Source organism: Clarias gariepinus, chromosome 3, assembly GCF_024256425.1.
Source record: "Clarias gariepinus isolate MV-2021 ecotype Netherlands chromosome 3, CGAR_prim_01v2, whole genome shotgun sequence".
Lineage (NCBI taxonomy): Eukaryota > Metazoa > Chordata > Actinopteri > Siluriformes > Clariidae > Clarias > Clarias gariepinus.
The window spans coordinates 20,893,858-20,907,289 of NC_071102.1; the positions used below are offsets into that span (position 1 = coordinate 20,893,858).

The window sequence follows — 13,432 nt, forward strand, 5'->3', positions numbered from 1 at the left end:
ATACAGTAAGTCCCCTACATGTGGATGAGTTCTGTAAGTCCAATTTGTTCGTAAGTCCAACAAACATTTTCTAGGTACTAGGATACTGTACATGTTCCATGTTGTTCTGTAGAATCGGGCTGATGGTTGAACGATTCATGTTAAAAGACTGAGCGAGACTGTGTGAATGCATGTTTGCATAACTTGAATGTTTGTATGTTGGGGTCTTGCTGTATTTTGTGTGCTTGATTAATTATTGTTATTTTTTTAAATATTATGTTGAAATATCTCGAATAAGGAAAAAGAAGCTCTTGTGCTTTTGTTTTTATGAGCTAACGGTGAAATCTGATGATTATCCCCTATTTCACGGCTCCTATTAAATGTCACTTGCTGTTTGTCCCCCTGTGATGTGCCTACAGCTGTAATGAAAATACAACGACGGCAACACAAAATACACCTAAATTCCTTTGTACCTTGTGCATTTAGAGTTTCAATGTCGCTAAACCTTTTGAGATTTTTCAGCTCGTTTGGAGCATTTTTTTTTTCTTCCTCTAATATTTTGAAGATTTGGGGGTAAAAAAGCTTGATGTCTCCATCCGTCTGGTTCCATTGTGTTTTGTGTTGAAACAGTGGTTCATATTGTGCCCAAAGCATTGAAAACAGCTAGCAGTGTTCCCACAGTTAATGCCTTTTTTTTATCCTTCTTCTTTTTTTTTTTTTTAAACTGTGTGTTAAATTCTTTAGTGTTGATTATATTGGACGTGGCCGTGGTCTGGAGTAGAGGAATGTTTAGGAGGGTGTAATTACTGCTATCAGACCGAGGAGCTGAGACTCCTTTAGCAGTCTGTGATTTATCTGGCAAGTTCGATTGGGATAAACGGCAGAGAAGGAACCGTGGAGACATCCTGACTTATTAAAAGAAGTTTATTCCCCTATTCGTCCTGATTTCAGTTAGAGCACATGAGGCGAAGATACAGAATGTGTGTCCTTGTGTCTGACTTGGGACATGTCCCTAAGCCGTTAGTGGTGTGGGCACCGTGCACACAGTGCAGATCTTTCAGTCGCCCAGAGGAGTGGTTAAAGGAGGCTGGTACGATCCGGCACGGCCGAGCCGAGGGGCCGACTTTGAAGCCCTGACTCATCGTCTGAGCTCTGCTCGCCTCCGACAGCGTCATCCAATTACCGGACTGTTCTAAACACCATCTAAGTGCTGCTTCGGATTGAGAATCGGGGAGAAAAGAGGCGAGGTTGATTGGAGAAGATGCTGTTCTGAATTTAGCTAATAAGTAATTTTAGTTTCAAAAGCGTTTCATCTGTATAAGCAGCGTGTGATGTTGTAGCAGATTGCAATTAATTTATTTTTCTCCTTCATGTGAGTGATCTGGTCAGCCATAAAAGATTGTCTCTAAAAAGTCACTCTGTTCCACCGCTCTGAGCATCGGAGGCTTTCTGAATCCTGCTTCTGACGAGCTTTCAGAAAGAAAAGTGTGCCAGCTGTGGAATGTTATGACGTTGACCTCTTAACTATAGAGGCGTCTATCTCCCTAAGGTGTTTGTCTTCTAAGAAATTATTGTTCTGTTGTTCATTTCTTGCGTTAATAATCGAACGATAGCATGATTCATGTTTTTTTTTTTTTTATATATATATATATATATATATATAATTTTAAATAAAAAAGTGATGGTCTGCGCAGCTTATCTGGCGTCCGTCTTGAACCAGTTAGACAGCAGGAGCTCATAAATTCCTTCCATCACCTCGAACCTTAGATAAACAACATTGTTTTCAGCTGCTGATGGATGGAGATGGCATAATCAGAACTAGATAAGAACTATACATCTTATTCAGGACTGATAAAAAAAAAAAAATCAGGTTTATACAGAACCTGCATGTTGGTATTTCATGAGAATCCTGTGGGAAGCAAAAATCGAGTGTGTTAATTTATATGCAGGAAAATGGAAACATAAATTGGGCCAAGTTTATATCATATTTGCATGCATTTTTTTTTTTATGTGGAATGTACTTTTGAGATTATGATTTTTTAAAATTATTATTATTTTTATGTATACATTTCTAGCATTTAGCAGAAATTCTTATCCGTAAGCGACTTATAGAAAAGCTTTGGCATCTCATAAATGCATCAGAATGCTGATGTTCACCATCGAAAATTAAACCGGTTATTTTATATTACTGCCTTTAATTATAAATAAATGTATATTTAAATGGTGCGCGGGACGGTCTGTAAACAAGTGCGTCAGCTGGTGGAAGATTTCGTGCTCTCTTGTTGTTAATAAATGTTTTATTGGTTGTAAGAGCGAGTTAAAATAACGTCCCCTTAAGTCTTTCCTCCTGCCTTATCCTGCGTGAGGGTTCATTTAACACTCTCTCCCTTTAACCTTTTTAAGGAGTTTTGTGGGCATCGCTACATGCAAATGCACGTCATGAAAGCGTGTTGTACTTGCCCGGTGATCGACACAGACCTCCACACACACATGCACACACGCACGCACAAAGCAAGTCGTTTGTAAATCTGGAGGAAATTTTTAATCCGGTGTGTCTTATGAAAACATTCTGCGCAGCTTCACTGAAAGATTCATAACGAGGCTCGATATTTGCGTAGGTTCTGCAGAGTGTCATCGCTTAACAAATCCAAGATGATCTGCTACATTTACCAGATTTAATGTTTGCGATCGTTCCAAACGGACTAGCTGGGTTCTTTCACCGCACACGATAAACTGATTAGCGTTACTCTGGTTGCGTTCCTCGGAAAAATCAGATGTACTGAAACGATGAGCAGCACAGATAATAAGAGACTAAGATAATAAGAACTGCAAGTACCATGTGAATGCTAAAATAATTAATAATAAAGAAAAGTGATGAGTACAAAACAGTTTGGATGAAAGTAAATGTGTTGGACGCTACATGTGCAGTAGAGTTTTATACACTGAGGTTTTTTTTTTGTGTGTTTGCTGATCTGTTCTGCAGGTAATAATTAACCAGACAACAAGTCCTGAATGGATTCGTTTACTTTAGTAAAAAAACTTTAAAGTAACGGTGTCTAATTGTGCTGGATTCCTCATGACTGTGTGTCCTTTCTCTGTCCCCCGTCCTGATGGGTTCCCAGTTAAGTCCGGTTCCTCTCGAGGTTTCTTACTGTTGCCGTCTCCGGGAGTTTTTCCTCGCCGCTGTCGCCGTCGTCCTCGGCTTGTTCATTAGAGAGAGTCTGATCATTGAGTTATACACGTTCACATTTATGAAACATTTCCAGAATTTTCTTTTGATTCTGTAAAGCTGCTTTGTTAAAAGTGCTATACAAATAAAGTATTGGGTTGGATTGAATAGTATGTGGATTGAGAAGCTAATGAAGTAGGAAAAAAAAAGTGCAATAAAAGAAATGGGAAACGCCCACTGATGGTACGGAAGGCTTGATGTTGGCGCCCTGGGCTTGTTTCCGATTACACTTCACCCTAAAGTCTGGTTTATTTTGTTCAGTGAGAACACCTTTCTTCCTGGATCGGGACCGGTGCCAATGGACAAGGTGTACTCTAGAACAATACAGCGTACTGGGGCACAGATCGAATCGTTATTGAAGCCTGAAGGCGCAAGTAGAAAATACTCAGATTAGCCAAAATGTTACAATGCAAATCATTATGCCCAGTATAGTGCAAGTCCCCCTTGTGACCCCGGGACAGCTCTGACCCCTGGGGGAGTGACTCCTCAAGACCTCTTGGGGTGCACTATGTGTCTGGGACCGGTATGTTACCGGTGGATCTTTTGGAGGTGGGGTCTCTGGCTCGTTTTGTCCGGCGCATTCCATGGATGCTTGGTGGGATGGGGACCCGGGGAGATGTGAGGCCGGATCGACAAGACTCGTAGCCTCGTATACAGAAAGCAGTGATGGTAAGACATCAGTACGATCATAGGCAGTATTCATTTAAAAAAATGAAAGAGTCTGTTAATCAGTTTACCTTGCAGTGGTGTTAATGTTGTGGCTGTTTCTCCACTTTACTAGAAATGGTTATTCCTAATGTAGGCTTGTGAATTGCTAAAAATCTAAAATCTAACCTGATGGTTTAAATACTGTGAGCTTTCCTTTCCCAAGCAAAATGTGGACGATATTGGAACAGATAAACACACGCTCACAGTTTTTCAGCAATTGAGACGCAATTAAGTGCTCATAATAACCAGCATGTTTAAAGACATGTAATCAGTAAGTCATTAATCCGTGTATGAAGAATGAGCTGCTCGCTCCCTGTAGACCAACATCTAAACGAGATGTTTGTGTCCTTGTTGCTCGGTTTGGATTTGTGCAAACACTACGGAATACGATCTTTGCTCTTCATAAACATGCTTTTGCTCCAACCGCACATTGAGGCACAGGATAAGGGACTGTTCTGTAACACTGTGTGTGTATGTGTGTGTGTGTGTGTGTGTGAGGGAGAATGGAACGTAATGAGATGTCTGGAACAGAGGGGTTGTTGGAGGAGCCGGGTTCACCCGTAAAGAATGTATGCTGACTTGCCCAGAGTTCACCCTCTGCAGTAAGAGGAGATTCTTCTGAGGCTTTGCCCCAGGCCTGGCCTCGCTCAAGGCGCCTTTTGAAACCGTTTCCAAGGCCACCGCTCGAGAACTCGGATAATTGGGATGCACTGCTGCTCCCCAGTTCTGTGTCTCGCTCCGCCCCTTTCTGCCGTTTAACTGTCGGAGCGCTGCTTTGTCTGCCTTGGATTATGACGGTGCCAAAAACGAAAAAAGTCGTCTCTTAGCCACAGGGTCTGTCTCCATCTGATTTTGGGTTGTCGGTTTAATTTGATGTGATTTTTTTGCTCCTCCGTAACTGTTTCCTGAGAACTGTGGAACTCTGTGTTTAAAACGCACAAACACACACACACTCTGTTTTTCTGAGTAGTAGTGTATTTGGACGTTTCTGTCTCAGTCTCCAGGATGTCTGCCTGACTCCTCATATCTTGTATATTTAGATTTGCTCCACAAGGACTTGGTGAGACCTCAAGGAGGTGTTTTGCTTTAATTATTAGGTTTTTGGACTTGTAGTGACTCTATACAGCTGAAAAGTCATGGTGCTCCATCAGCAAGAGGGAATAAAACCGTAAGAATAAAAGTGCTCATTGTGAGAAACTAAAATCACTAAGGATAATCCTGGCTAAACAATCTATAGAGATTTTAACATGGTTCGTCTGACAGTTAAAATGACTCTTATTTTTGCATCAGCACTGTTTTTAAAGATTGATTTAGACTATAAACACATTAACAACAAAAAGCGGTATAGAAGATGAGTGAGTGAGAGTTTTGTGCAGGCTGTATTTTTAGTATGCTAATTAGGCCCGACCTCCTTACCATGGTGCTGCGATCATGTGACCCGAGTCCTCATTATAATTTTCTTCAAAACATCTCGCGAAATGAGATGTTTGATACCTCGTTTGTTTTGACACCTTGTTACATGATTGTTGCGCTTATGTTTTTGTACTCATTAATATTCATTAGCATCTGCCATAGATGGGCGTGTACACAGGATCAGCCTGGTCTGTGTTCAGTTATTTCAGTGTCTATACACAACACACTGTATTTGCTTTTTTTTTTACTTTTTATGTTATTGTTCATTTTAACATACATTCTTACACACGTAAAAAAAATATTAAATTGAGAAGCACATACTGTACAGTCTAGGTCAATCTTTATATTTCAGATACGCTTGGTTAAGGGTGGTAAAATGTTGCAGTTCCTCTATAATCCTACAGGTGGCTAAACAAATGAGTGGCCAAAGTTGTTTTTGAATTTGAACATCTTTTAAAAGTATATCAAATCAGGAACAGAATCGCAGTACTAATTGAATCAGCACTTTGAATCGGTATCATGATGATGTCGCCGTATCAGGCGGTCTCTGGTGATTCCCATCCCTATTGGTCAGATATACATTGGCATGACTTCAAAAGTAAGGTGACCTAATGGTTCGCAGTGTCGCCTGGCACCTCTAGCGTCAGCAGTCTAGGGTCAGATTTGGTCCGTGTGTGTGCAGTGTGCTTGTTCTTCCCGTGCTTGGTGGGATTCCTTCCGTTGCTCTGGTTTCCTCCCCCAGTCTGGAGGATGATGGCGGTTTCCAAATTGTCCATACTGAATGAATGAGGTGTGTGTGTGTGCAGGTTGCCAGACATTTAGGAAGCAATGTAACTTTCCCTTGCAGCAGTGACCGTTGCCGTGAAGTCATGAGTCACTACAGCCAAACAGTTTTCACAATGAATGAATGATGGCACACGCGCCACATAATTACATCGAATAAATGGAAACATGCTCTTATTGAACAAAGCAGATGTTTTATTAATGTTTAAAACAAGTCATTAATCCTTTAGAGCTCGCAGCTTACGCGGAACAGAACTGCATTTTTTATATTATTATTTTTTACATTTATTTTTAATTTTATTTTTTTTATTCTTTCCAAAAGCAGAGGATGCTGATGGAACGGCTGCTGTAATGTAACCACAACACTCTTTTACAAAGCTAAAGGCAGCTATAAACATGAAATTGCCATTGATTTAATGTATATATACTTTAATATCTAAGTGCTTGTTGGACTAAACGTTAAATATGTTACATGCGCAGCCAGTTGTCAGCTATAGTTAATATGGAACACTGTGTATATTCATATTTAATTTATTGACTTTTATTCAGCACGTCATCACGAGGATGGACTGTACAAGTTTATTTTTTCTATCTTGAGGTTAAGTAGTAAAGAGGAGTCCGAACCTTTCTCCCTGGTGTGTATTGCGTACTCTTCAAAAGATTGCTAGTTTGTGAAAATGTCAAGAAAAAGAATTTAATAACATAAGATTATTTGGGATGACTTTTTTTGGTGCTACTTTTTGCATCTTAGCTTGTTTTTGCTTGTTTGCAGTCCAAGTTGTGCTTTCAGGATGTCAGTTAGACAGACTTGTGTTAGTTGCATGAGTTTCTCATGAGACGTCGCTAAGCTGCATGAGGAATCGTCCCGACGCAGCTGTGAGCAACACGACGGAATGCAGGGAAAATGCCTTCCCATTTTTCAGTGCACTTCAGGGAGTCCCTTTTGTATTCCCCGCCCTCCAACACTACGGCCGAGCAACGCGGCGTCTCGTAGGGTTCCATCTGTGAAAGGCTGCGGGTGCACACGTTTGCAAACTATTCTCTGGACTGAGAAGATTTTCTCGTTCGGTTCAGCGAGGCGTTTCTTGAAGGAGCGGGTCAAGTCGAGTCTCGTGTTTCAGGGGCAACACTGTTCTCACGTTGTGCTGTGTTCACGTCTGATTGAATGCAGCTGAGGAAACAGCCCAGTAGATGTTCTCATTACATCCCAGCTCGTCTTTTTCCCTCACCCGGTTATTGCCTCGTTTTATATCCGTTGTCCCAGCTATGCTGTGTTTCTTCAGTTTCAGGGAACTTTGACCCCTCTTGCATATTTGCCGTCCTCCTCACGCTCTCTCTCTTATACATATATTAGATTTTCCCCCTCTTACTTTGCCGTTTTTTTTCCCCCCACACACATTCCCAGTGGAAGCATCAGTCATTACGCATTAGTATTCTGATGGAGGCGTCCTGGACACACAGAGAGGGCTTAAAACCCGTCCCCTTTCCCCTCCTGTAGTCTACTTATCAGCCTTTGAGGACACTTCAGGTTTTTAAAATGCACTCTGTTGGTCTTTGGAAACCTGAGGAGCACCAGCACAGTGAGACAGTCTCATTGAATTTGCTTTAATGCTCATCAGTGCCAGATCTTTCAGCCTTGTGTGACTGAATTGCAATAAATGGAAATATAGCTTGAGGAATTTTCTTCATGAAAGAAGCTGGCCATCGTGTTTACTGTAGGTTAAGCCTAAAAATGATCAAAAACTGAAGATCTGAACCCTAGATGTGTAACTGGGTTGTGTGGGATGGACACTTTGCCAGTCCATGCTCTGGGTAACTGATACTAGCTTTTTGTTTGTTCTCCCTTAAGCCGAAACTGCTGACTGTTTCTGAAGCAAAGTTCAGTATTGGGAGGTGGAGCGGTGGGGACGCTGGGGTTTGGGGGCGATTTAACCATTTAACTTTGTCCAATAAAAGACTCTAAAATGTTACAAGTTACAGGTCCGTGTCCGGGGCGTCCCGACCGTTTTCTGCTGTAAGGGGAATGGATTGTTTTTGCAGAATGTAACTCTAGTTCTGAAACATCCTCTACATGATTGGCATCTCTTGGTAAACACACTCGGAGTTGTCTCTCTCGCTCATGATGAACTGGTGTTAACACATCTGCTGTTATGGATGGAATTGTGCTTAGAATGTGTTCTGAATGAGACGGCTTCCTGATTCAGCCACAAGAATGATTTCAAGATGTTTTTCCTTTTTTTTTTTTTCTTCTTTTTTTTTTGTGTGTGCGTGTCAGACATTCTTGAAGGTCCCATAGTTAAACTACTTCACACGTTTACATCGGTCTCGGAGGTCCCTCAAAGCGTGTCTGGTAATGCTCCACATCAGGTACACACTGAATGTGCAGGTTCAGGTTTCCGTGTAAACGAGTGTGAATTTTTTATTTATTTATTTTTTCCTCCCTTTTGCATGAAGACTTTTGGGACAGCTATTATTTTTGTCTGGAATTATTTAACTTCTTATCATATCAACAATAACGTTTTCCAACGATAACTGTTTTTGCAGATTTTTTTTTTCCAGTATTAAATTAACATTTGTGTTTATCGAGCAATTTCATATAAAACCAAACAAGACTCTCTCTTGGTCACTGACTCCAGATTTGGCAGAAAATTAGTTTGTGAATATCTGTATGTCTCAAACTAAAACATGCAGAATTTCCTAACTACAGGGCATCTCCAGTATTTGGCCCTACAAAGTTAAGAGACACGCCCACTTTATTCACTGGAGAGACTCCAATGCTATTTCCTCTAATTTAGGAATTAATTAAATCTATCCTGAAAATTATCCGTTGTTGGATGTTGTGATCGTACAGTATGATGGAGTTTTTCCTAGCAGTAACCTGACTCGATACCATCATTGGTGCATTTTTAGACAAGGCTGTTTTAAAAGTTTAAGCCTATTTACAGTATATACAAGACTTGTTTAATCCTCTCGACCCAGTATACTGTATACCATTGTATTGTTTAGTAAATCCTATATAGTGCATGGCATTTAAAAATTCATCTGCTAAAACGACGAATGTTGTGGAGAAACATATCTATAAATATAAACGCTCTGTTTTTGGTTAGTTACAATTGATATTAAAATCATTTCGTGTAAACATTCATTGATGCTGGACATGATTATGCGAAACCCGGGACTTTCTCCATAATGTTATTAAAACTGACGCGCTGGTACTTATGTGTTTGTTCTTTTCAGTACTTTCTCATTTCTTCTTCTTCAGATCTCGTTCCATCGAATGGTGAATAATTTTACTTGTGTGTGTGGTGGTGTTTTTGGCCGCTCATGCGTGTTCACATAGTCGTTGGTTTTACTCTAATAAAGACATCCAGTGAGCAAACACAAGAGCAATTTTACAGTATATTATGGTATTGCTTTAAAGTGACCACGGTATCAGTTGAAGTTCTGCGACTTAAAGTAATGAGAGTCTTAAGAGCCACCAGAAATTAAATGCAAATTTCGACGAGCTCATCATCACTCGGTCATGTTCGATCATATTTCAGTCATGACCGTAGTTTTTCTGTTCAATTAATTAATTATGTAACCCTGGTACGCTGCCTAATTACTGAGGTTGTGGCGTATTAAAGAGACGTGGCAGCACTGGATGACTGAAGTGGAGCTTGAACACAAAGCACTCTGTCAGTCACTATTCAGACCGTGAAATTGCATTCTCTTCTGCTAGGTTTGCTGTGAGCGCTTCAGTGGGCAATCGCCCAGCGTTGTTGGGGGACTGTGGAGAGACGACGGCTACTGTGGCCTTTGGTTCGTCTCCTGTGTGTTTGGGTAGCAGTGTGTGCTGCCGGGGGCCCAGTATACTGTACTGCTTTACACGGGAAATGGGGAGCAGCCTGAGTCAGGTCGTTATAATATTTAACTGTTCGTACATTTTTCTGGGAGTATATTTTGTTTGTGTGTAGGGTAAACATGAAATTAAATATCTACTTAGGTTTTATAACATGTAAAATCTGCAACGTCTTGTTAATTGTCCATCATTTGTACATGGAAGTGAAGTCTACAAATTTTATATAAATAAAAGAAGTTTTGTCTGTACATTGGTCTGAACTTAAACGCTTATTGGAAGCTCTATCTTTGTTTCATGCACTGGACGACCAGAAACCCATCTGGGAAGTTTGTCTGTCTGTCTGTCTGTCCAGCCAGATGTTGTCACAGCATCACACACACAACTGTCTGGACAGATTTTAATGAAACTTTGGCAGCAGTCCTTCGGTATTTGCCTGAAGTTAAATCTGCACCGAATCAAAATGTTAAGTAGAAGTGAAGTTATGGACTGAGTATGTGGAAGACGCAGAAACGACAAAATCCTTAAACAGAAACGAAAGCATGACACAGCATGGCTTAATAAAAAAAATAAATAAATAAAAGGCAAGTAGACTATGAAACCTGAACCTTCAAAGATGTATGAACAGATCAATACAAGTTTATTTTTTTCTATATCCCAGGTTGCTTGAGTGAACATGGCAGTCTTAGGTGAGGGCGTGTAAAATACCTGAACTGAGAGCACAGTGTTATGTGCTAAAATCAAAATGTTGAGTAAAAGTGATGTTATGAACAGTTGTGTGAGATTTAATAATCTACTTTAAAATAATCTACTAATGCGCTACTGTCTCAATGTAAACAAACACCTGCACCACTAGATATTAATTAGAAAAGATAAAGTGAATATTTTTACTGGGATTAGTTCATATTTTCACTTTGGCTGAAATAACAGCGCTGAAATGGTATACACTGCGTTCCAAATTATTATGCAAATTGAAGTGTCAAACATTAAATGTTTTTTTTTTTTTTTTTTTTTTTTTTTTTTAAACTCATTAATGCTATTGTGTCTCAGCTCTTTGGATCATTGAAATGAATCTCAGACACCTGTGATAAATAGTTTGCCAGATAAGCCCAATTAAAGGAAAAGTACTGAAGGTTGTTCCACATTATTAAGCGAGCCACAGGTTTCAACCAATATGAGAAAGAAAAAGGATCTCTCTGTTGCCGAAAAGCGTCAAATAGTGCAATGCCTTGGACGAGGTATGAAAACATTGGATATTTCAAGAAAACTTAAGCGTGATCATTGTACTGTGAAGACATTTGTGGCTGATTCAGAGCACAGACGGGTTCGTGCAGATAAAGGCAGAATGAGGAAGGTTTCTGCCAGAAAAATTCATCGGATTAAGAAAGCAGCTGCTAAAATGCCATTACAAAGCAGCAAACAGGTATTTGAAGCTGCTGATGCCTCTGGCGTCCTGTGAACCTCAAGGTGTGGGATCCTTCAGGGGCTTGCAGTTGTGCACAAACCCACTATTCGGCCACGCTTAACCACTGCTCACAAGCAGAAACGGTTGCAGTGGGCCTAGACATATATGAAGACTAGTTTTGTTTACTAATGAGTGTCGTGCAACCGTGGATGGAATAGTGGATGGTTAGTGGATGGCCACCATGTTTAACAAGGCTGCAACGTCAACAATTTGGTGGCGGAGTCATGTTTTGGGCCGGAATCATAAGGGGAGAGAGCTGGTAGGCCCCTTTAGGGTCCCTGAAGGTGTGAAAATGACCTCGGCAAAGTATATAGAGTTTTTGACTCTTTGAAAGAAGAACTATGCCTTCCGTAGCAAAATCATCTTCATGCATGACAATGCACCATCTCATGCTGCAAAGAATACCTCTGTGTCATTGGCTGCTATGGGCATAAAAGATAAACTTATGGTGTGGTCACCATCCTCGCCTGACCTCAACCCCATTGAGAACCTTTTGGAAAATCCTCAAGCAAAAGATCTAGGATAGGAGGCAGTTCACATCAAAACAGCAGCTCTGGGAGACTATTCTGACATCCTGCAAAGAAATTCAAGAAGAAACTGTCAAACACTCAAGTTTAATGGATGCAAGAATTGGGAAGGTGATATCAAAGAAGGGGTCCTATGTTAAGATGTAACATGCCCTGTTAGGATGTTTTTGATTTAAATAGCTTTGATTTCAGTAAATTTGACCTCCTAATGCTGCAAATTCAACAAAAGCCCATTTTCAGTTCTTTACAGCCTATAAAATGTTTTAACTCTGTTGTGCATAATAATTTGGAACAGTTTTTTTTTTTTTTTCTGTTTATTTTTTAAATGAATATTATCATAAGGAGGTTAGTTCAATAAAATTTTAATTATACCCTCATGGTTGATGACTTAAATTATACTGACTGTCATTTGCATTGATTAATTATGAAAATCAGAAAGATATCATTTGCGTAATAATTTGGAACGCGGTGAAAGTGAATTTTAACACGCTGGAGTGGTTTTAAGACAAAACTTCATCTTTATCCGATCTACTTTTTCACATTGTGATTCCGATTTTTGTTTGATTAATTGTGCGTCACTATTCTGAACTTGCTCTACCCAAGAGCCTGGATTCAGTTTGTTTTATAGATGTAGTGCAATGATTTATCAAAGGGACACCTAACAGTCTGATCCTTTTACACATTATCTCTTTTGTCTGTTGGAGTCGAACATCTGTGTCTCATCTTGTGGCTCCTGATGAAAGCCAGCGCTGATGTCAGGTGTGAGTTGAGGGTCTTCGTTGCGGTGGTCCTCATGGGGAAATTTCAATTTTTCAATTTTATTCATATAGCACTTTTAACAATGGTCATTGTCTCAAAGCAGCTTCACAAAAATGAAAAAAATTCATTAAAATAAATAATAATAATAATAATAATAATAATAATAATTAAAAAAAGATTTAATAAAAAACGATAATAATAATAAATTATGTATGTGTGAGAAAAATGTGTCTAGATAATAATATGAATGAATGAAATGTCTCTGATGAGCAAGCCAAGGGTGGCAAAGAAAAACTCCCTGAGATGGTAATAGGAAGAAACCTTGAGAGGAACCAGACTCAACAGGGAACCCATCCTCATTTGGGTGATAACAGATAGAGATGATATAACATCATGTGTGTTATGCAACTGAAAGTACAGTACAATATAACAGAAATTCTTTAAATTAACATGAAGTCCAGTTCAGCATAGGGATGAGTCAGTAGAGTCATAGAAATAAAGTGCAGCCGTCCAGCATGGGGAGTGGAGACTGCTTGCTTGACAGACGCGTCTTGCTGGACTCGCTCCTGGGTTTCAGTTTGTGCCGGAATGTTTCTCCTCCATCAGGTCAGAAAGTAGTCAGATGTATTCAGACAGGAAGTCGCTTAATCCATATGCCCCGTTCCATTTTTTTTAATTTTTTTTCCTTAAGATGACTTCATCTTCATCTTGTTGGATCTGCTAGGTGAAAT

General features: G+C 39.9%; 1 protein-coding gene across 1 annotated transcript in view; it reads left to right on the forward strand.

The window, feature by feature from the left end:
* Window positions 1-13,432, forward strand: part of llgl1 (LLGL scribble cell polarity complex component 1) — a 38,889-nt gene that overhangs the window by 2,825 nt on the left and 22,632 nt on the right. The gene's annotated exons all lie outside the window — the stretch shown is intronic.